Source organism: Eptesicus fuscus, chromosome 14 (assembly GCF_027574615.1).
Source record: "Eptesicus fuscus isolate TK198812 chromosome 14, DD_ASM_mEF_20220401, whole genome shotgun sequence".
Classification (NCBI taxonomy): domain Eukaryota; kingdom Metazoa; phylum Chordata; class Mammalia; order Chiroptera; family Vespertilionidae; genus Eptesicus; species Eptesicus fuscus.
Window position 1 is genome coordinate 35,839,997 of NC_072486.1, and position 24,654 is coordinate 35,864,650.

At 36.7% G+C, this 24,654-nt stretch overlaps 1 long non-coding RNA gene across 1 annotated transcript; it reads right to left on the minus strand.

Annotated features, from left to right (window-relative positions):
* Nucleotides 1-262: 262 nt before the first annotated feature.
* Nucleotides 263-2,435, minus strand: LOC114233604 (uncharacterized). The gene is made up of 4 exons (XR_003619745.2): nucleotides 2,261-2,435; nucleotides 2,065-2,095; nucleotides 805-897; nucleotides 263-434 (listed from the first exon to the last, which is right to left on the minus strand). It is a non-coding gene; the product is annotated as an uncharacterized LOC114233604 (long non-coding RNA).
* Nucleotides 2,436-24,654: the final 22,219 nt, after the last annotated feature.

Consider the following 24,654-nt stretch of genomic DNA (forward strand, 5'->3'; position numbering starts at 1 on the left):
ATTATTTATGTTCTTTTGAAGAAATATTTCTGTCACTTAAGACTCATTATAGCTGCTAAATGACCTCAGATATTTGGAAAGATAATGCCCAATGCTGTTATTATGTTATAAACATACTTTTGTGTTCCTGGAAAGCTAATTAATAAATAATATCCCATTTATGGACAATCTTATTCACTTAGTCCTTTTCAATTACATTGTAATTTAAACACAATGGAACAATATAATTCTATTTCCATATCTAATTTTAAATCAGCTTTTAGATGAATGATAATAATACTAGTTTTTCTGTTGCCAGCACTAGACTGTACCTAACAATGACACATCAAAGCTATTAGCTTGTCCACACGATCAGTTCAAGTAGGAAATCTCTCATCATAATCCTTGCAACAGCTGTCATTAAATTCCTGCTGTCGAGTGAAAGACTGAAGCAGCTGGAAATGAAGAAAAGCAGTTATGTAAACAACTGGGTTTTGACCAAAAATATTTCCTTACTTTTATCTCCTATCTTTTGACAAGGAGTACTGCTGTGCACACATTGTGTCTGAACCATGAGTTGTTGACACTTTCTTCTAAATTTTACACTTTGATATTGAATGAATATGCAATGAGAAAAGAGCCAGCTCTGATCTGAATTTGAGTACAGCAGCATTCAGCTATGTACATAAAAAGTTCTCACCATTCTTCACCTAAACTCTGAACACAATTACACTTAGCAATACTTTGAGATCGCATCATGGAGGTCGTAGAGAATGGACTGTGGATGAAAGTGGAATTGTGTTTTATTCCAGGCTCAATTGCTACCTTGAAGTGTGTGACCTGAAGAAAGGTATTTAATGTGATGTCTTGGTTCATCATCTTTCAAATTCAGGCAATACTAGACACATCATAGGGATACTGGGAGAAGGAAAAAACACAAAGATCACATAATTCAGTATCTGACATACCATAGGCACTTAATATATCTATTTCTCAAGAACTGCCTCCTCGAATTTATGTTTAGAGCAAGAAATCAGATTAATTTCGTTAGATATAGGTTCTGGTTTCATCGGTTTATTTATTTTACAGCACACACACAAAAAGAAATCACCTTAACAATATGCTTCAGAAAGTTGAATTTTGTTGTACTGACACAATGCAATATACTCATTTACAGACTTTTAACTTAATGCTTTTTACATATTTTAAGTTTTAGCCCAGTACCTCTTGGAATAGACTTTTTTTTAACCTATGAGAAAACCTTAAGGATCTCAGTACTCTACTCTTCAAAACAGACCTGATTATACATAATGTTAATAACTTGCTTAAACTTGAACTGATGAATACTGGAATTGAATGTGTTGCTTAAATTTAGAGAATATGCCCAACAAGATGAAATAGTAACAACTAAATTTCTTGTTTTAAAACTTAACACTACCTTATGAAGTAAGTTGGCTAAGCTTTTCCATCTGCTTGTATTATAAACTGAAAGTTTTATTTATTATGATACACATCAGGTGCCCTAATTATAGCTCATTATATAGGAAATAAGGAGTCAAATAGTGAGTCTTCAGTTAAATTTTGACTCTGGCAAACCTTGGTGGAGAGAACAATTTTGCTTAATAAAGTACATAAAAACCTAACTTTGTCCATGAGAATATATACATTCAGAGGATTACAGCTGTTGTAAAAAATAAGTTAAGAGACAAATTGTGTTTGGACTACTGAATAGTTGCAATGAACCCTTACCTTTCAACTAGGGGCAAAGGGAAGTTCATCATTAAACAATCTGTTGGGCAATGCCATGTTTAACTATTCTCATTGTTTGATTGTAATTACATGTTTGTGTCAGGAAGCTGATTCACTTCCTCTGAATGCCATCTAACATTACAGCTGAAAATCTATGAGTATTTGTTGTCAAACATTAAGTACCAGTAGGAGTAAAAGGAAAGGTGCCTACCCACCAGTATCTTTGCCATTTCTTTAAATAGCCTTTTCCTTTTTCAAATGAAATGTTTCAAATGAAAATGTAAAGCCACCAGACCTAGTAACATTCACAAAGGTTTACTGTTTCATGACTCTTACCAAAATATGCGCTGGCAAAGCTAAAGTTAACCTGTAGGGGAAAAAGAAATCAGATTTGAGAAAAACAAGTATCTGGAAAAATTCTCATTTGACTTTTGGGGCCACACCTTATGATTTTAGCTTATTAACTAGTGTTTCCATAGATTTGAACTTTAATAAATCTGCTTTTAATTTATTGGGTGAAGAATATATTCACATCGTTCAAAAATCTAATCACATGATCATTGCCATTTCAGCCCATGAAGAGAGGGAAAGAACAGTTGTCCAGAGCCAGAGGTTCCCACTTAAGTAATCAAGGCAGAAGGTACACATCACTTCTGCTCAGACTTCAGGAAAAAGAGCTTAGTCATATATCTACAACTACTACAGTGGCTTAGGGACATGTTCTTCTTGGGTGGGCAGCCATGACCCAGCTTAAATTCTGTTACTATGGAAATAGAGAAGAATGATATCTGTTACTATGGAAGTAGAGAAGAATGATATTGATGGACATCTGTGGCCTTGAACCACCAAAGAATCCTGTTTCCCAGAATCTCTGGAGTCTGTATGACTTCAAAGCCCATGCTCCTTACATTACATTGTAGAGCCTGGTTATATATCTAAATGTATAGGAAGAAATTTATTTTGTTTTGTTACCTTTATAATTATACTTTCTCCCTAATAGCCCTTTTCTAATCTAGGATTTAAAGAGAAATATTACCTGTTTTTAGTACAACATTCAATTACTTTTGAAATACTGAATTTCAGCCCCAAAATAGGAATACTAAATAAGTTATACTAGACATGAATTTTAGGTAACAAAGATATAATAATAGATATTTAATTTGGAAATTACATTAACTTAATGGTTCAACTAGCCTATTCAGGCAAAAATCTTTGCTATAATAATTCTGAATACATAGGCAGCCCATTCCATTGTTGAATGCCTCTAACTGATATGTTCTTCCCTAATTAAACAAAAAAAAATCATTTCCCATTAACATTTGCTGTATGCCTTCTAGAGCTGTGCTGTCCTATGTGGGTGCCACTACACTCATGTGGCTATATAAATTTAATTAAATATTTTTAGTTGAAAATTCAGTTCTTCGGTCACACACTGAGTTTATTTCAAGTGCTCAATAGCCATATGTGGCTAGCGGCTACAATACTGGACACTGTAGAGAACATGTTCATTATTGAAAAAAGTTATGAGGCAGGAGAGTAAGAAGTTAGGAAAATACCTCGGCAAGTGGAATGAGGAAACAGAGACAGACTGCTGGTTCAAACTGGCCCGTCCCCCACCTGCCTCCTTCACCTTTGCAAGACCACTTTTTAAGCAACAATCCCTCAGAACAATGAGATTCTGATCAGCACCAGATAATCTTAGGGACAAAGCCTCAGGTCTGTTGAGCAAGGACAGACTTTGAGTCAAACTAGAGATAACATCTAGGCCTCAGTTGTGTTTCAGCGGCAGGTCCAGAAAAGCAGTAAAACCAGACGAAGTAACACCATGGCTGACATCAGGACCAGATGCAATGACTAATGACCCCCTCTACCAATCAGTAGAATCCATGATCCTGAAAGGACACACCTGGAAAGCTGATAAATATTCTATTGAGATTCTCCCCTAATATCTCCCTTAAAATCCCTGGCTTTAGAAACAGATAAAAACTCTTAAGGCAAGGAACCTAGTGTGTGCTCTGTCTCTCTAGAGCAGTGGTTCTCAACCTTTCTAATGCCGCAACCCTTTAATACAGTTCCTCATGTTGTGGTGACCCCCGACCATAAAATTATTTTCGTTGCTACTTCATAACTGTAATTTTGCAACTGTTAATGAATCGTAATGTAAATATCTGTGTTTTCCAACAGTCTTAGGCGACCCTGCTAGCAGTTCTCAACCTGTTGAGAACCGCTGCTATAGAGGGGAGGGGATCAGAGCAGTGTGCCCAGCTTTGTAGACCCTTCTAAGCACTTTGTGGAACCATTGTAGAGTTTTGAGAAGAAAAGTGAAATTTTCTGACATATTTTTTTTTCTTTTTTGTTTTTATTGAATTATTGAGGTGACATTGGTTAATAAAATTATATAGGGTTCAGGTGTACAATTCTATACTACATCATCTGCATATTATATTGTATTTTGACCACCCCAGTCAAGACTCTTTTCATCACCATTTATCCCCCTTTTACCCTCTTCTTCCTCCCCCCACTCCCTTCCCCTCTGGTACTCTCCATGCTGTTTTTTAAGAGCGCTATGCTGCAATGTTGAGAATAGGCTCTCTGCGGGGGTGGGGTAAAGTGTAAGGGTAAAAGCGTGGAGTTATATTTGTTACTTTGTATGGTTTATAAAATTATTTCCTGACTCGTTGTCATCCTGAAATTCCATTGTATTCTATACTTGGCATGATCCAGTTTATTAGTGTCCCTCTTAAAATGTGACTCCAAGAATAGAATAGAATACCACAGATGATGTGACAAGAGAAGTACATAAGACAATTACTACTCAGGATATGAACACTATGTTTCTAATGCTACATTTTAAGCATTTGTTAGCTGTTTTTACTTAGTAGCATCTTTTGGAAGTTTTAATCAAATTAAATCCCCTGATAATTTTATTGGATTTGTTAACAAAATTTTTCTCAATTATACAACTTGTTATTCTGAAATTAAATGTCAATTTTATTATATTTATCTTTCCAAATTTTATTGCAATGTTTTTGACTGTATTTCATATTAGCACTTTTCTTGTTTTATTTAAAATTTCATTACAATAAGTATTAGTTTTATGCTTTTACTCAAATTATCAATACATTTTTTTGAAAAGATAGGAACAAGAACAGAGCACTATGGCATTTCACTGCTTAGAATTTTCATTAAGCTGGAAAAGGTGATCCCTGGGGTGAAAGAATAGAAATAATACTCATTTACCAAATTAATACTTAAGCATTAATTAATTCTCATTGGATACAATTCAGTTTTAAAATCACTCTGTTTACTATGAATAAAATTTATAGAGAACTTAAAATACCCATAAATCCCTACTCAATCTTCCCCAAGTGTTAACATCTATGATCGTTATCTCTTATTACCCAGGCCTTTCTCTCTCTGCTCTTGCCACTCAGACTCCTTCACATACATGGTCTCTTCTCAGGACCCCTGCATATCCTGTCCCCTTCCTTCTTTAATACTGTCCCATGACCAGCTACCTGTACTGATCATCCCAAAACTTACTTTAAGTGTTTCTTGAAGTATCATCTCTTACAGAGGCCTCCACTTTCTACTCTATATGATATTGCAATATGCCTCAATATTTCCGATTTCCTTGTCCACTTTATTTTTCTTTTACTAACCTAGATTTAAAACACATTATATTATTATTAGTGGCCTGGTGCACGGATTCATGCACATTGAAAGGAAATTAATTAGAAGGTGGCAGGCGGGGTGAGACTGGGTGAGAGGGGCTAGACACGCCCTGGAGACAATCTCCCACAGTCCGTCCTCAGCCAGCTGCACCTGGGGCAGCGCCACAGCTCAAAGGGCATCTGCAGAGTGAGTGGGGTCCCTCTGACAGGGGGTCCCTCTGACAGGTGGGGTCCCTTTTGGCCTGTGGGGATTGGGCCAAAACCAGCTCTCTGACATCCCTTGAGGGGTCCCAGAGTACAAGAGGGCACTCTGGAAAGTTGCTGTCACTCAGCAGCTCCTGTGTTGATCATCTGCCCCGTGGTGGTCAGTGCGCATCATTCCTACCGGCTGTTCAGAATGTCGGTTGGTCAGACTGTTGCTTAGCCTTCTATATATATATAGGTTTGTCTATTGTTTGTCTCTTGTTGCTGGTTGATATGACTGATAAGAGAGCAGCTTCTGTTTGCTTTATGTTATTGCTGTATTTACAGTATTTAAAATTGTGTTTTCCATATAATAGGCAATTAGTAAATATTTGTCCAGTAAATAAGTGAGTAACTCATTATATCTTCTGGGATTATTTCTTTAAACAATTTGATCTGGTTTATTATCTATGGAAATCCAAGAAGAAAAATCAGTGAAGCAAATCATTAAAACCTCATACAATTTCTAAATCAAGACAAAAAATGTAATTGGTTCAAGAATTGTAATTGACTTATCACCACCAAAATCTAACCTTGTTCATGTAATAAATATAAATCATGAATACAGTGAAAGATGGTCTTCAAATCTTACTATGACTGTAAATTTTAATATTGTTTTCCCATAAACATTTTATTAGATATTAATCTGAATTAAAATTTATTCATTTGATATTTTTCTTATATCTCTAGATTACTTTGTTTGGAATACTAAAGAGTATGAAACTAGAGCCTAAAAATTACAAAAACTGAGTAATCATTTGGTATGTGATTTAATTTAAACCATATTGAGAAAAAAATTTCAGAAGAAAGCAATTTGATATTTTTTATTAATCTATCTAGAGCTTAGTGGAAAAAGGTGTGGTAATGGGGAGAGTCTACATTTGAGAATAACAGGTCAATTGCCAAGTCAAAAAATTTTAATAAATAAAAGCCATACATTGCCCTAGGAGCAGTATCGGTGAAGAAATTGCTTCGGCATATGTCTGAGATTTTGCTACCTGTAGATTCCTCTAGTATTTTTATGGTTTTCGGTCTTATGTTTAAGTCCTTTATCCATTTTGAGTTTATTTTTGTGTATGGTGTAAGTTGGTGATCTAATTTCATTTTTTTACATGTATCTGTCAAATTTTCCCAACACTATTTATTGAAGAGACTGTCTTAACTCCATTATGTTCATGCCTCCTTTGTCGAATATTAATTGAGCATAGTGGTTTGGGTCTATTTCTGGGTTCTCTATTCTATTCAATTGATCTATATGTCTGTTCTTGTGCCAGTACCAGGCTGTTTTGAGAACAGTGGCTTTGTAATACAGCTTGATATCTGGTATTGAGATCCCACCTACTTTGTTCTTCTTTCTCAGGATTGCTGCAGCTATTTGGGGTCTTTTTTTAATTCCAGATGAATTTTTGGAAATTGGAAACTAAAGAGAAAATAAACAAATGGGACTACATCAAAATAAAAAGCTTTTGCACAGCAAAAGAAACCATCAACAGACAACAAGAAAGCCCACTGCATGGGAGAATATATTTGCCAATGTTATCACCGATAAGAGTTTAATCTCCAACATTTACAGGGAACTCATACAACTTAACAAAAGGAAGATAAACAACCCAATCAAAAAATGGGCAATGGACCTAAATAGATACTTTTCAAAAGAAGACAGAAGGCCAAAAGACATATGAAAACATGCTCAAAGTCACTAATCATCAGAGAGATGCAAATCAAAACAACAATGCAGTACCATCTCACACCTGTCAGAATGGCTATCATCAACAAATCAACAAATGACAAGTGCTGGCGAGGATGCTGAGAAAAAGGAACCCTCCTGCACTGCTGGTGGAAATGCAGACTGGTGCAGACACTGTGGAGAACAGTATGGAGTTTCCTCAAAAAACTAAAAATGGAACTCCCATTTGACCCAGTGATCCCACTTCTAGGACTATATCCCAAGAAACTAGAAACACCAATCAGAAAGGGTATAAGCACCCCTATGTTCATAGCAGCACAATTCACCATAGCTAAGATTTGGAAAGAGCCTAAGTGCCCATCAGCAGATGAGTGTATTAAAAAACTGTGGTACATCTACACAATGGAATACTAAACTCTGGTAAAAAAGAAGGCGTTCTTACCATTTGCAACAGCTTGGATGGAACTGGAGAGCATTATGCTAAGTGAAATAAGCCAGTCAGAGAAAGATAAATATCACATGATCTCACTCATTTGTGTAATATAATGAACAACATAAACTGATGAACAAATGGACCCAGAGACAGAGAAACATCTATCACTGTCAAACCTCAGAGGGAAGGTAGGAGAGGGTGTTGGTAAGGGGAAGAGATCAACCAAAGGACTTGTATGCATGCATATAAGCCTAACCAATGGACACAGATAACAGGGGGGTGAGGGCATGAGTGGGGGGCGGGGGCTTGGGAGGTAATGGGTGGATAAGGACATATATGTAATACCTTAATCAATAAAGAAATTTTTAAAAAAGAGTTATATGGAAAAAACAAAAGCCAGACAAACTTTTTAGATAAGTAACAACAACCCTGGTCTTTGAAGAATTAATGGGTTACCTCCAAGAAAAATACATCAGTCTCACTCATGAATTCCAAATACAGGGTGGGGCAAAAATAGGTTTACAGTTGTGAGTACACAAAATACAGAGTTTATTCTTATATTTTGTTAATTGTATTATTTTCTATCTTAACAACTGTAAACCTACTTTTGCCGCACCCTGTATAGTATAAAGATTATTTGGACAAAAACATATGATTTGATAAAAATTAATCCTTTCTCTTTTGAATTTCTGACACAAGAAACTGAAAGCCACTGTTTAATAAATTCTGCAATCTTATAACAAATGCAAAAGTTTCTGCTTTCAATCTATTTTTACTGATATTGCATGGACAGCACCAGTCCATTTATCAGGAATGCTAGCATTCCATATTTTATTAATATGAAGTATGAATAGTTAGGGAATATCCAAATCTTAGCAATGTATAATTGAAGTTAAAATATTGACATGAGAATTATTTTATTTCCTTATTGGATCTTTGTTTTTATTTTAATTTTAGTCACTTCATTTTCAATATAAAGGGTAGTAAAGAAAATGAGAATGAAGTAAATGAACACAAAGAGTTTGAATTTGATGGCACATGCTTTTACTTATTTCTTATTCATGTGGGCATGAACAAAATATTTTATAAATAAAATAAAGCAATATTTTAATTTATAAAAAATAACCCTTTTTATCTGTATTTAATAACATTAATAAGGGTATAACTGTGTTTAACATGTTGATGAATTGTAAATTGAACTCTAATAATCTATAGCTATTATTTTGTAGCTTCAAATATATATTAATAGGATCCAGATCAAAGTATTTAGTTGATTTAAATCATGTGCTTGAAAAGGAAAAAAAAAAAGAGAAAGAACTCATGAATCTAGATAACAGTATGGTGGTTATGGGGGGAAGAGGGTGGGTGGAGGTGGAAGAGGATATGGGGGAATAATGGTGATGGGAAAAATGAAATGAAATCCTATCTAATAAAGAGGGAATATGCTAATTGACCATCATGCCATCACAAAGATAGTGGTGCCCACAGCCAATAAGGAGGGAATATGCTAATTGACTGCCACACCCTCAAAGATGGTGGCGCCCACAGCCACAAGATGGTGGTGCCCAGTCCCCTCAGTCCCCCAGCCACCCAGGGCTGGCCCAAGGCACAGGCAAGCCTTGGATGGCAGCTGTCCAGCTACCCAGGGCCGCCCTGAGGTGCAGGGAAGCCTCAGATGGTGGCTGCCCAGTCACCCAGGGCCACCCAAGGCTCAGGTAACCAGGGCCAGTCAGGCTTGAGCTGCTGGCAGTGGCAGCAGCAGAGGTGTGATGGGGGCATCGCCTTCCCCTGATTGCCAGGTCACCTCCTGCACCTGAGGGCTCCCGGACTGTGAGAGGGGGCAAGCCAGGCTGAGGGACCCCCGCCTCCAGTGCATGAATTTTCATACACCGGGCCTCTAGTAAAATAAGAAAGAAAGAAAGAAAGAGAGAGAGAGAGAGAAAGAAAGAAAGAAAGAAAGAAAGAAAGAAAGAAAGAAAGAGAGAGAGAGAGAGAGAAAGAAAAGAAAAAAGAAATGCTAATTTTAGTGATTAGCTCTACATCTTATTTACTGCAAAGTTTAAAATGTATTCTTCTATTCTAATAGTAATATTTTCACATTTTAACTATGGATTTTGAAGCACATAGATCTAATTAGTTGAGTTTAGATATATCTATCTAGTATGAAATAAAAAAATAAATTTTATTACACATCTGTACATTTGATGTGAATGACAGCTGAATATATAAAATAAATGGATGATTTAATTTTATCTTTTATTCAAATGTTTGGCATCATGTAAAACCACATTCTGAATTTTACACAGATTGACTTATGTGTAGCAGAACTTGATGACTCAGGGTATAAATTATCATGCACGTGGGAATTTCTTTAAATATGTTATAAATTGGGTATGAGTTTTAGTACCTATTACTGGAAGCTACAGTTACTGAATAGAAGATTGCACTTACTTTGTCTGGCTTTCCAACTCCTCACAGCATACGAAAGCAAAATAGAGAGCTTATGTGCTTTTGGTTCTGAGATATACATTAAAGAAACCAAAAACTGCACTTGAAAAGCCATACACATCTTGATGCTCACTAATGTTGTGGGGGGGAAAAAAAGTTAACTTCAATTTCCAAACATAAATTTTAAAAAATAGTTTCGGTTAGAAAACATATTTTTCTCTTCTGACTTAAAGCAACTATGATAAATTTGCAACTAAAGACTTTATTGGGCCCTAGCTGGTTTGGCTCAGTGGATAGAGTGTCAGTCTGCAGGGTCCCCGGTTCAATTCTGATTAAGAGTACATATCCAGGTTGTGGGCTCAATCCCCAGTAGGAGGCAGAGCATGAAGAAGGCAGCCAATCAATGATTCTCATCATTGATGTTTCTATCTCTCTCTCCCTCTCCCTTCCTCTCTGAAATCAATAAAAATATATATTTTAAAAAAGACTTTGGAATATTAAAGAAAGAAAGCAATCTCACTGATAATGATAAACCAAAAAAAATCTGGTCAATAAAATTTCTCAGAAATTATAAAAGGATATTTTGCAATAGCACACATATCTATTTAAAAGAGCATCCTTAAATAAAGAGAATCTGCTATATTTCAGGAGTTCCACTAATATTTGGAGAATAAAAGAATGGGTGAATGAATGAAGCTTAAAAGAACTTGATTTGTTTTACAAATTCTCATCTTTTGTTCTCTCATAAATTAGCATAAGGAAGATAAAATTGAGATGCTATACTCACCTTGAAAATCTGGTTAATTAATGTAAACAACAAAGACAAATAGATCAAAAGAAGGTATGCAGCATTATTTGACAGGTTCACAATCATTCAAAAGTTCAAAAACCTAACTGTAACCTGATGGAATATACTACTATACATAATTTATTTATTAAATGAACATTTGTGTGTGTGTGTCTAAATAAAACTTTATTTAAAAACACAGTCAGCAGGCGAAGGCTGAGGCTTGCCAAACTCTGCACATCAGGGGGACCATTTTGTAAAATACATGACTTTCTATCATTTGCTGTACATCTGAAACTAATACAGAATAATGTTGAATGTAAACTGTAATTAAAAAATTAAAATTAGGTGAAAAAAGATAAAACATCTTACTAATAGACCTGACCGGTTTGGCTCAGTGGATAGAGCGTCGGCCTGCTGACTAAAGGGTCCCAGTTTGATTCCAGTCAATGGCATGTACTTTGGTTGCGGGCACATCCCCAGTAGGGGGTGTGCAGGAGGCAGCTGATCAATGTTTCTCTCTCATTGATGTTTCTAACTCTCTATGCCTCTCCCTTCCTCTCTGTAAAAAATCAATAAAATATATTTAAAACAAGCAAACAAACAAAAAACACACAAAAAAATCTTACTAATAAAAGCCTAGTGGTCTTCACACCATCATGCTGTGATGCCCTCACGCCACAACAAGATGGCTGTGCGCACAGCGGGCGAGCGCAGGTGGGCAGGGCTGGGTTTGATGCTGTGTGCGCGAGGGTACTGGAGGGAAGTTGACCAGGAGGTGCACTGGGGGAGTCCCACGTGGCACCATCTGCAGGGTGGGACTTCGAGACTTGGGGGAGTCACCCCGCGGGGCTGTGGGACTCCGGTACTCCGGGACTCAGAGGAGTCCTGCAGCCCTGCAGCGCCGGCCCTGTGGGCTAAACATCAGGGCAGAGGGCGCCACCCCCACTCCACCTCCACCCGGGGGAAATGAGATTCAGCTCCAGTGTCGGGATAAACCTGGGGTAGCGGGAGCTGCCCACACTCCACGTCCACCCCCCAGCCTTGACCTGGGGTATGAACATGACAGAAAACCTCGCTGGTCACTGCCTGGTCCCCTACCCAGAGCTTCTCCCCACACAAGAGCAGTGATTTCATTTCCTGACAAGAGCAGTGACCTCACTTCCTGATGATGGAGCCCAACAGAATGTGGTAGCCAGGCAGCCACGTTCTAAATCAGCCCCTACCCAGCTCATTTGATAGAGACAGTCCCACCAAGGCATGTTCTGCTGATTGCTGCAGTCCTGCCGCTGTGATAGGCAAAGAGCCAGCCATGACTGCTTCTTCCACCGCTGTCGCCGCTGACTCTGCACTCAACCTTGATATCTCTGGCCCTTTTCATGGGGGAACCCAGAGGTAACCCAGGGAGGCCCAGGGCAGTTTTCTTAGAGCCAGGCCACCACTCTCATTCCCTTCACCAGCCCTGTGTCCCCTGGGGCACTGGCCCCGCAGCCATTTTTGACGCTGTGTTCCCATGGGTGCCATCACAGACTCTGACAGGAGGGAGGAGAGAGTCAGATACCCGCACCCAGAACTTGGCAAATAGTGATATTAAAATATTTCTTCTAATTAATTCCCTTTCAATGTGCACAAATTCATGCACTGGGCCAATAGTCCTATATAATAAAAGGCTAATATGCAAATTCACCAAATGGCTGAATGACCAGTAGCTATGATGCACACTGACCACCAGGGGGCAGACGCTCAATGCAGGAGCTGCCTCCAGCCTGCAGGCAATGGTGAGTGGGGGAACCAGGGATGGGTGGCAGTGAGGGGCAGGGCCAGCTGCCAGCAGCTGGGGAAGATGGTCCTGATTGCAGGCCAGGCCTAGGGACCATACCCATGAACAAATTTCATGCACTGAGCCTCTAGTATTACTGTAAGTTCTCTCAGCAACTTGCTTTTTTTTTTTCTTTTTAGTACTTATTACAATTTGTAATTATCCATTTTGAAGGCATGGATTCTATTTTGCTTATCACTATACAACATGCCTAACATTGTGCCTGGCACATAGTAGGTGCTCAATAAGTATGCCAATGAATCTTAAGTGCCCTAAATTAATTTTATATATTTAATAAGTAGGTATATAAGGAAATACAACCTATACATGTATGTGTGTATAAGAGTTAGAGAGAGATAAAAGAGAAGACAATGTGTGCATGTGTGTGTGCATGTGTACAAAGATATAACACATTATGAGCATGAACCAGTAGAAAAACATGTACAGTTGAATTATACCAATGTGTGTATATAATTTACAATATGATACATAAATATAAAGGACCTAGAACTAATCCTAACAAAATATGTGCACAATATTATGGGAACATTGTACAAAGCTTTAGTAAAACATTTGAAAGACCTGAATAAATGAAGAGATATATCATATTCACGGATTGGAAGACTAAATATTATGAAGATATCATTTTCCCTAGTTTGATCTATAAATTCAATACAATCCTAATCAAGATCAAAAACTCTTTTTGGTGGAACTTAGATGTAAAATCTAAAATATATATGGCAATTCAAAGGATCAAGGAAAGTCAAGACACAATTGTAACAGAAGAAAAATGTGGCTGGACTTCCCTTAAGATTTTCAGAGGGTAGAATAGTTTTAGATATAAAGAAAACTTAAGTGAAATAAATGTTAAACTCTATTCAATTGAGAATAATAGAATTCATAACTGAAATTTACACTAAATTAATGGGAACAGTGGGGTCAAATAAAATAAATTAAAAATCAGAGACCACATATAACAATCCCTTCATTCTAAGAACAAATAAATCAAAGACTAGAAAGTGTCTTACCCAACCCAAACCAGGCAATAATGGGACAGCAAAGATAGATTTTGAATTTTTTAATTCTAATGTAGATTCTTCTCACAAAACAACATCCACTGGCGGTTAGATCATGGAATAACACAGATAAATAATAGTTTGCACATTAGGATGTTACAAATGCATGGTACAGGAAGCAAACATATGACAGTTGATAAAAATAATAGATCACTTTCATGAAGACTTGAAGAAGAGTGTTTATAAACTATGTAAAGTAATTATTTGATGAAGCAATACAAAACTATAAACAAGGATGAATAAGAAATGGAATGATTGAATCATGAGTATGTAAGTTACTAGTGAGTCAGCAGCCCCCATATACACAGACCATAATTATAAACAAGCTATTATGTCTGGAAATGTAATCCCTTCTCTCCCTCTGACTCCCCAGTTGTTGCTATTTATAGATGTAGGGCTTTTAGTTGAGACACATTTATGAATTTCTACAGTGCTAATAAAGCTTTCAATGTCTCTGAGATATATAGGAATTTGTGGCTAACATTTAATTATTAAAGTATGAATAGATGATGCATTCTTCATAATAAAATATTATAGAAATATAAAATTTTATATACTAGGCATTTTTAGTATTAAAATGCTTACTCCACAGTTTCAAAATAATGTTTTGCATTAAAAATACTTAATGTTTATGAAACCAATTTTCATAAAAGTTGAACACTATTTTATAAGCAAATGAAGCTGTGATACATAAAATAGAAGCATAAATTATCTGTTACTCTCTAAAGCATTTGAATATTTTCCTGCCAAACTCTCAACCTGAGTCAGTGGTTTTATTTACATATAATTTAGACCTAGCCCTAAAATATTAATATATAGAATGAAGAGAGAATATAGGTTTGATTTTTTTAATTTACATCCAAAATATAATTTCAGCTAAAAGGGATTTACAGGATTTTAAAATCACTTCACTAAGTTTCTTTTCACTGTCCTAATCTTTTTGGCTATAGATGGATGTTTATTAATGTCCTTTGGCAGAATAAAATGAAACAGTCTGTCTAATGGTAACAGTTCCTGAGCCCCATGATCTGTGACATCAAAACTCCTGGAAATCTCTTATTGCCATTGAAGCTTTCACTATTCATCTGACTACAGCACAACCCTATTTCTTGCCCCTGCCTTGGCTGGAAAACTAGTGAGTAATAATATTTCAGATGGATTGCAAAGGAAACTCCGGTGTACTGCAATCAGTATATAATTTCCACTCTAAATACTAAGCAATTATATATTGATATATTTTTTACCATTTTATATTCTAATATGTACAATCTGTTCACAGATTATAAAAAACTAGTATCTTTCCATTTCAATTCTTCTTTCAGAAATAAGGAGAGCCATAGTGCCTTTGGATTACCAACTTCACACATATTATGGCAAACATATTTTCTCTTTTTTTAAAATATATTTTATTGATTTTTTTTTTTTTTTAAGAGAAGAAGGGAGAGGGATAGAGAGTTAGAAACATCGATTAGCTGCCTCCTGCACGTCTCCTACTGGGGATGTGCCCACAACCAAGGTACATGCTCTTGACCCGAATCAAACCTGGGACCCCTCAGTCCACTGGCTGATGCTCTATCCACTGAGCCAAACTGGTTAGGGCATGGCAAACATATTTTCATGTTTTTATGGACTTTATATTAAAGACTAGTGGCCCAGTGCACAAAATTTGTGCACATTAAAAGGGAATTAATTAGAGGAAATATTTTAATATTGCTATTTGCCCTTTCTCTATAATAGAAGTATCAGAGATGAAAGAAAATTAGTAAAATGTCTATGAAAATCTCCCTCCTGTCAGAGTCTGGGGCACGCCGGGGGACCCAGAGTCAAGTCCCCGCCCACCCACGTGTGCCTCGAAATTGTGTGAGGCCCAGCCCTGGCCGGCCCCACCCCTGTCAAGTCCTGCCAGGCAGGTGGCGCAGCCTCAGGTCTCCCGTCAAGCCCTGCTGGGTCAGGGGTGCAGCCTCAGGTCCCCCGGCCCAGCTTCAGGTCCCTTGGCCCCAATGCGAGGGGGAGAGGGCAGAGGGCGGGAGGGCGTGAGGGCAGGAGAGTGTGAGGGCACAACGACCATTTGCATATTAGCTCTTTATTATATAGCATTATGAAATGCTTATTAAATCACTCAGATTCTGACACCCAAAACACAATGTAACCCTTGAATTATCAAAACCAACTTCTTGGGTATTTCCTGGTGGCTATAATAGAGTAGCTTTGGTTGACTAACACTCCTGCTGAAAATAATAGAAAAGACAGATAAACTACAAAGCGGGGAGATTTGTTTGAGGTCATTAGAAAGGTGCTGAGGCTATCAGAACTTGAGGGGTCAAAATCCCAAAGAGAAGTGAAGCACAAGGAGGTGGGCTGACATTCTAAGAGCAGCTTTCATTCTCAGGGCCCTTGCTGATTCCTGGAATGGTGAGAGAGAATGGGAAAGGCAGAAGACAATAGCTCAGAGGTGAAAAGTTTTAGTTAAAACATGGGGTATGTAGAGAAAATATGGTTGGAATGAGAGACAAAAATAGAAGTGAGGCCCCCAGAATTTAAGAATCTAGAGTGAAGGAGGCAAAGAGAATTGGCCTTACTTACATCACTTATACTTAGCAGTATGCTTCATTGAAGCATTTTTCCCCATCCTGTGCAATGAGGAAAAGTCTAAAAACACTCACAAAAAGTAGAAACCACTTAGAAACTGACAGGAGTATTTGGACGTTTCTTAGTGGCATGGAGATAACGGAAAATAAGGACCTGTTGAGGAGGAAGGACCTTACTATAAATTCTCGGCTCTGAGTCAGTGCCCCAAAGAATAACACCTTAGGAGAAATGAAAAACAGAAATAAACTGAGCCATACAAAAATTGCAAGTCAGCTACAAAAACTAAGATTTACTATGATCTTCCCAACTCAGGGTCTCCACTAGAGGATAGGAGAAAGTTTCTGGAGATAACAACACTACCCAGGGCTTTTAGAATATTTTCATTAAAAGGCTCCAACTTTCAATCAGAAACAGACCCACAGATCATCCAGTTATTCAAATTGGCAACGACAGATTTTATTAATATGTTGGAAATCTAGTTTTGTCAGTGGAATATCTGAGAAAAGAATCAAATGAAACGTCTAGAATTAAAAGCTACAATAATTAAAATGGAGAACTTAATTATTGATTTTAACATGATAGTGGGATTAGTAAACTGATTTGTAGATCTGTAGAAAATATTCAAACCAAAGAACAGAGATGAGAAGGAAAAGGAGGAGAAGGAGAAGGAGAAAGAAGATGAGGGGGAAGAAGAAGGAAAAGGAAATAAAAGAACATTGGAGAACTATGGGACATTGTAAAGAAAAAAATATCCACCGTATGTTTAGTGCACAAAGAACAGAGGAGAGAACAGTCAAGTCTGACAGTTGTAGATGCTTGCAATATATCAATCTAACAAAGGACATGTATCAGTGCATTTTGAGAAAGAAGAGAAAACACTGAATCAATAAGGAAAAAGCAAAATCCTAGGTTTTTTTTTTAAACAAATAAAGATAAAAAATTAAATAGGTACATCAGAAGAGATGATATCCAAGTGCTCATTAAAATCAACTAATTGTTTACTGATCATCTGTTGTGTAAAAAACTTGCTTATCAAAGAAAGAAAGCTTCTTCCTGCTGTTTGACACAGTCTTCTCTAAAATAGAGTTCCCATATTTGTTCAACAGACAGTTGATTTTATGCCATTGGGAAGTACTTTTATCTGTGTACAAGCTAATAAAAATAGAGGGATAGAATTTTTTTAAAACTTTAATTTTAAAAATAATTTTTGATGCCCAGGCCAGTTTTGTTCAGTGTTTAGAGCATTGGCCCATGGTTTGATTCCTGGTCCAGGGGTGCAGACCTGGGTTGCTGGCTCAATCCCAGGGCACGTGTGGGAGGCAACCAATCTATGTGTCTCTCTCAGATGATGTTTCCCTCTCTCTTCCGCCTCCTCCTTCCCCTTCACTATCTCTAAAAAAATCAATGGGAAAAAATATCCTTGGGTGAGGATTAAAAAAAAACAAAAAAAATAAATAAAATTTTATTAAATAAGTCAAAACTACTAATACAATCTGAATTTGGAGACTATATTCTCAAGTACTATTAATTTATTTTAAGAATCAGAGAGTGACACTTGTAGTAACTTATCTATACTTAAATGTGCTATGCCGATGCTTTCAAACTAAATCGCAAGTCCTTAAATTTTATTAGAAACATCAGGCTACTGTTATGTTAGTTAGAAGAGTGAATACTTTCTCTGCTGGAAGATGAAGGGAGTGGCTCCAGTCCCGGGTGAGGTCAGCCAAGAGCGAAAGGAGAAAGAATGGAGTAAGAATCAAATGTTATTAAATCATATTGTATGCATTTAAAAAGCATATTTTATGTTAATTCTTCCAGGTAGAAAGAAGAAAAATCTGGTAACAATTTACACTAATGTTTTAGACCCATCCTTAAGAATGTTAGCTACTTGGGAGTGGTAACAAATTGTCAAGTTTTTAGTTATTTTATACATTTTTATGAATATAATTTTTAATTTGGACTGTGACATAGGCCCCACTTTCTTAATCCCTGTACAACACCAGCTCGGGTCTCACTGTCCAACCTCTGCAGATGTAGGGTATTGACATTAATACCCAAATGTCCATGCTCCAAGAACCATTTCACTTTCTTGAAAGAATATTGGTGTCCCTGAGTCACTTTAAATTTAACTTTCCCCTGGGGATAGAAGACCTGGCATTCAGTGGCCCAATTTCCCCCAGAGATCCACGAATACAGTGCTCTCTAAAGTCATCCCGGGTAGGACATTGGATCTTGGTAAATCTTGAGCACCGTCTTCTGTCTTCTTTCTGTTCTCACAAAATATAAAGGAGCATATTTTTCCATGTTATGCCAATTTAGGACATCCAACAAAAGCTTACTTAAGAGAAAATATATTGCAAGAATTATTAAAAAGGATTTTTATATAATGGTTACACAATTGGCTGAGCCAAAACTGTGCAGCCAGTCCAGTTCTCAAAATTGCAGTGCTCATGGTTTCAGTGCACCAAGATCATGGCTATCACCTAGGACCTGCTGCAGGTGGAAATAGGCCACTCTGGAGAGGATTTGGAAACTACCTTTGGACCATAAAGCAGATGAGCAATATCTCTGCTCTAATGAAGTGAGAAAACAATACTTCTATGTAACACTCAACTTGGTAAATAGGTATTATGCTAAACCCAGCCTGCTTGTATTTCAAAGACTGTAGCCCACGGCAGATCTTTCAAATTATGGAGAGAACTTCTATCTGCTAGTATTGAAATGTGGTACCAAAGCACGTGGGTTAGAATTCGAGTGTTTAATGAACCTACACTTGGACTTCCTTTGCTCCGCCAACTGTCCCTGAGTTTGCATCCTGATCACCATCCTAATTCCTTTGTTTCGTTGAGTTTTCTCTAGGAAGCTCTTTTCTTGCTCCAGGCAATCTGGACCCACAGATATAAAATCAGTCCTTGAAAACATTTTAGTACGTTTGTTCCATTAGTTACATTAGCTCAGATAACTGATCCAGGAGGATTAGCAGCCCCAGTATAAATTAATGGATATAAATAGCTAAAAGCAGGGATGGTATTTCACCAGCTCCGTTCATTAGTGGACATTGGTGAGTGTGGCAGTCAGGAGGATTGAATTGGTATAGCTGCAATTTCAGGGGTAGATAATGAGAAATCACAGAAGGCAAAAAATAAGGAAGATGACATATTCAGATGTGTGGCAGCAAAGAAAACGATGTTTTGATAAGGTGTTCACATAGAGCAACATAGGATGAAATTGCATGTCATGTACAAAATGTAGAATTTTGCTACTGTAGAATGTATAAACCTAGGAACTGTTTTAATGTATCTTATCAAGAAGTCTAATTTAACAGAAACTTCTGGCTTCTCTGACCTGTGTTTTAATAGACATTAATTTTCAGAGGAATCCTCTTTGCTTACTTTTTGTTGCATTTATGTTCCTGCTCTTTTCAGCAAAGGGTTAATATATTATTTGATAGTATATAACCCAAACTAATTTAATAGTATTATTACTTAAAATAAAACAAGATTAGCTCAAGCATTCAGCTAATATCCTACTATGAAATATTGAAGAGGGAAAAATATATATATTTCAGAGTATTTGAATCCATCTGAATTTCTCACTGGTAAATTTCTTCTTCTTTTAGAAATGTTTCCATGTCATGCATAATTCAAATTTTACTACTTACATTTCACTTATACTTTGTAATCACATTATCTAAAATGCACTGGGAGGCAGATTATTTAACCAAAGTATGGCATGGAATAGTAAGTAATGCACTAGGACTGAACAGAGGCAGCCTGACTTCAAGTCTATACTCATAAATAATACACTGGGCTGTCTCCCTGAGTGGGTTTTTTTTTTTTCAGTCAAATTATGTAGCTAAAATACTGATATTTGCACACAGACAAAGCTCAATAAATTTAAATCAATGTTAAATTTGTAGATTAAAGAATTTATCCAAGTTTCTGACCTGTTGGAAACTGAGTACTGGGGCAGCGTTTGGCCTTGTTTTCTAGCAAACAGAGCTGAAGCTATAAACTGCGTCAGTGTTCAGTTGTGCATGTTTAACAGACCATGTTTAACAAGTAGAGTAGATTGCAAACATAGCCACCACTTATTGACCTCCCTGTATCCATGTGGCCTTTCCTGGTAATTAATTCTCAGCGCCCAACCACTTTGATGCTGGATTTGGACATGTGACTTGGTTTGGTCAGTGGGGTAAGAGCAAATACGAGACAAGCAGAAAACTAGAAATGCTTGTATTTGTTCTTTTCTTGCAGCTCATGAAACTCTGCAACTACCATGTAAATGAGCTTGGGCAGACCTGCTGGGTGAAGAGAGACCTGTCACCCACTCACTCCTATTGCCCTAGCCATCTGCCAGCCATCCACCAGGGCCATGAGAGAGGTCATTCCAGACCAGCCAGCCCCAATCAGTCCCCACATGAGTCCTGATGCATGAGTGAGAATAGCTGAGACCTGTGGAAAAGCCATCCACTAAGTTCAAACCATGTTGCAGAAATTTGGCAATGATTGGATTAATATGATGACAGGGATAGACAAACTGAGGAGCTCAGATCTGTATTGTGATCTGCATTGTACACTTTGGCATCACATATAAGCCTGTCATATGCAAATTATTAATGCACAGGTGCCTGCTCATTTCTGGATTTATTTAAGGTCATCTAGCTTTGTACTCATTCTCATGTTTGAAGCTGGCACAGCTAGACCTTAATGTAAATTGGCAACTGAAAACTGTACCTTGCAAGTTCCAGCAAGATTTTATCTGGCAAAATGCTCAGTCCTATTTTCAAAGTAAATGAGAGGAAAAAAAAGTATAGGAAATTCTGCCAATTTAGGAGAGTGGATGTTTTCAATGACAGTCTCAACCTTGAGTATAGGGTATGTCACCTTCCTTTGTATATATCCCCATTTTTAGGGTGATTATTAGAGATTCTGAAATGTGGCTTCCATGTAATAGCAAAATTGAAATCTAGAAAGATCTTTGTGTTGACCTAGCCAATGCTGTCAGCATTTTTAATCTGTTACTTATTTGAAGACCAATAAATGACCATGTTTTTCTAGGTTAACAGCAGATCCCTTTACTAATGTTAGAAAAAAGAATTCTATTTAACATAACAATATTGGAATAAAACCCAGTAGCTTCCATTTTAACTAATCTAATTCATGCCAATCTGGAGAACCTCTAGACCAAATAATTATTTTATGAAAAATAAATTGCACACAGCAAAAGCCTGATGTAAAAATAACCTTTTATACAGTTTTAGTCTTTTCCTAATCCCAGTACCCATAGAAATACTAGTATGTAACTTGGCAAAATTTTAAAATTATTTTCTATTTTAGTTTCCATTGTGGAAACATATTTTTTCAAAAGACTAAAGGTGTTAACTGAGTACTCTATAATACTTAAAAGCATTCCAGAATAATATAGCACAATATAAACTATCATTTAGATTTCTCAGTGTTCTAAATTTATAAAAATTATTTAATATTTGTATCATTCATATCAAGTACCTCTTGTAGCTCAAATTATGGTTTGTTAATGATAATTACATGTATTTAGCTAATTACATAGCTATAGGATGAAGTCTATTTGACCTTGGGAACTGCATGACATAGGAACTGTCTGGCCATGGGAATTGCAATTGCCAGTTGGGGAGAATATATTTACCATCTGCCATCTACCGACCCTGTTTCTGTTTGGCACTGCCCCCTGGAACATTTGGAGTGGCTTCTAGCATTAAAATTCCCTCCCAGTTGTGATCTCAAGTCAGTGTTTTTCCAGCTATTACAAAGCATATCCGTTAAATCCATTATTCCTACTACCATAGCTTTGTCTGATAGGAAGCAAAGTACTTGGACACAGTGAATTGTACATAGCAAAGAATGTGCCAGTAGCAGATGAATATGTGGGACCATTCTTGTTGGTATATTTAAATAAACAAAATTAGTAGAATTTTTTTAAAAGATGTTTGGGGAAAATAGTTTGGGGCCAGCTTTCCATTCACTAAGCTATGATGTAATCAGTAATTATTAATAATGGCAAGCACATTTTTAATAAATAAAAATAATATAAATGTTCTGAGAATTAAGTTGACTCTGTTTATCTATTTGTTCATCACCATGGATACTTGCATAAATAACAATGTTGATATTTCAATGTTAACATTGCCTGAGGGGAGAATTCCAAGGTATCCAGAAGCACTGGCAGAAATTACTTGTAATTCAGTACGAACCATCTTATATGGCTGTACCATATGCTGATTCTCTTTTTAGAATTATCTTTTAGGGTTGTTTTTCTAATTCAACTTTTATTAATCCTTTAGAAATATTACCTTAAATTATATTTAGAATTCAACATAACATAAATGGACATACAAAACTTAAATTAATATTTTTATAGTTTCTTCTCTCACCCGCAAAGAAGAGTTAACAAACACTAAAGTTATAGCAGATATAAATTCATAGACTATTATTTATTTACCCAATGTGCAGGTAACCCACTTATTTAAGTGCCTCAGTGTTTGACATCCACTACTATTCCTAACTTTATTATTTTGTGATGCCAAATGATGCCAATAACAGTGAGGACAATAGAAATCATTGCATAAATTATGCTATTTTATATCTATTTCTGACACAACATTTCAACTGCACAGCATACAATAAGGTAAAAAGTAGAAAGTAATTGTATTTATGTTTTTCAATGAGGAAAACCAAATTATTGACAGTAATTGGGAAAAGAGTGATTATTTGAATAATTTAAATATTAAAGTAGATATTCCGATATATCTAGATTATCACAAATGACATTAAAAGTGGAAATGAATTAGAGACCATATATATGTATCTGATTAATATCATATATTCTGTAGCTAGACTTTCTGGATTCAAGTCTCAGCACTAACATTTGTTGATTTTGTTTTAAATTTTTTTACTTCATCTCCTCACATGTAAAATAGGGGTAACACTACTACTTACTTATATGACAGGATTTGGAGAATGGTTAAATGTAAAGTGCTTTGCAGAGTGCATGGAGCATCTGACTTGTACTGTCTGCAAAGTACAAATATTCATAAAATGAATGAGTATCAGTGAATTAGGTATTGCCATAAATCTCATTTCTATACTTTTCTCATGGATTTTTTCTGATTCACCAAATAACCTCAGGGATACTCTATCCACTGGTATTATCTGATTTGTTTCAGCATGATTTACTTTCCTGTAACGCTGTTTTTAATTTTTTAATATCTTTATACTAGAGGCCTGGTGCACAACATTCGTGCACTGGGCGGGGGGGGGGGGGTCCCTCAGCCTGGCCTGTGCCCTCTCCCAGTCTGGGACCCCTCGGGGGATATCCGACTGCCAGTTTAGGCCCACTCCCCCGAGGGGTCCTTAGCACTGCCGCAGAGGCAGGAGAGGCTCCTACCACTGCCGCTGAGCTCACCAGCCGTGAGCCCATCTTCTGGCTGAGCCCATCTCCTGCATTGAGTGTCTGCCCCTTGATGGTCAGTGCGTGTCACAGCGAATGGTCATTCTGCTGTTTGGTATATTTGCATACTAGGGTTTCATTATATAGGATGCTCACTTCTCTTTATTCAGAGAGTTCAGCCCCTGACCAAATTATATTAAGTAACCACATTCTGTGACTTTTACTGAATTTTTGTCATAAAATGTACATCTATATGTTAATGTTATTTGTCATTTATTTATTACCTCATTTATTGTGTTTCTCCCCATTTTATTTATCACTGTGTTCCCCAGGTCTAGAACAGTGCCTGCTATAGAATTGGTGATGAATGAATATTTGTAGAATAACTGAATGAATACATCATGTCCATGTCCTCTTGTTGCTCCTTCAGTCCCAAGATTCACTATTGCTTACATCTTTAACACATTCCCTTCCTGTATGGATATTTGAATTGGTGATGGCACTTACCTCTTCATCAGTTTTCCCAACATGAAAGATACTATATTTTATTGTATTATATTGTATTACATGTTATATCACTTATATTTCATGTATTTTTATATATGCAGGACTTCATCTTGATTTCTGTATATAAAAATTTTCAGGTGTTTTAATTGTTAATTTTGGATTTATAATTTAAGTGTCTACTTAACTTGTGGGCTACACCACCCAAGAGTATTTGCATTATTTGGTATTCTTGGAA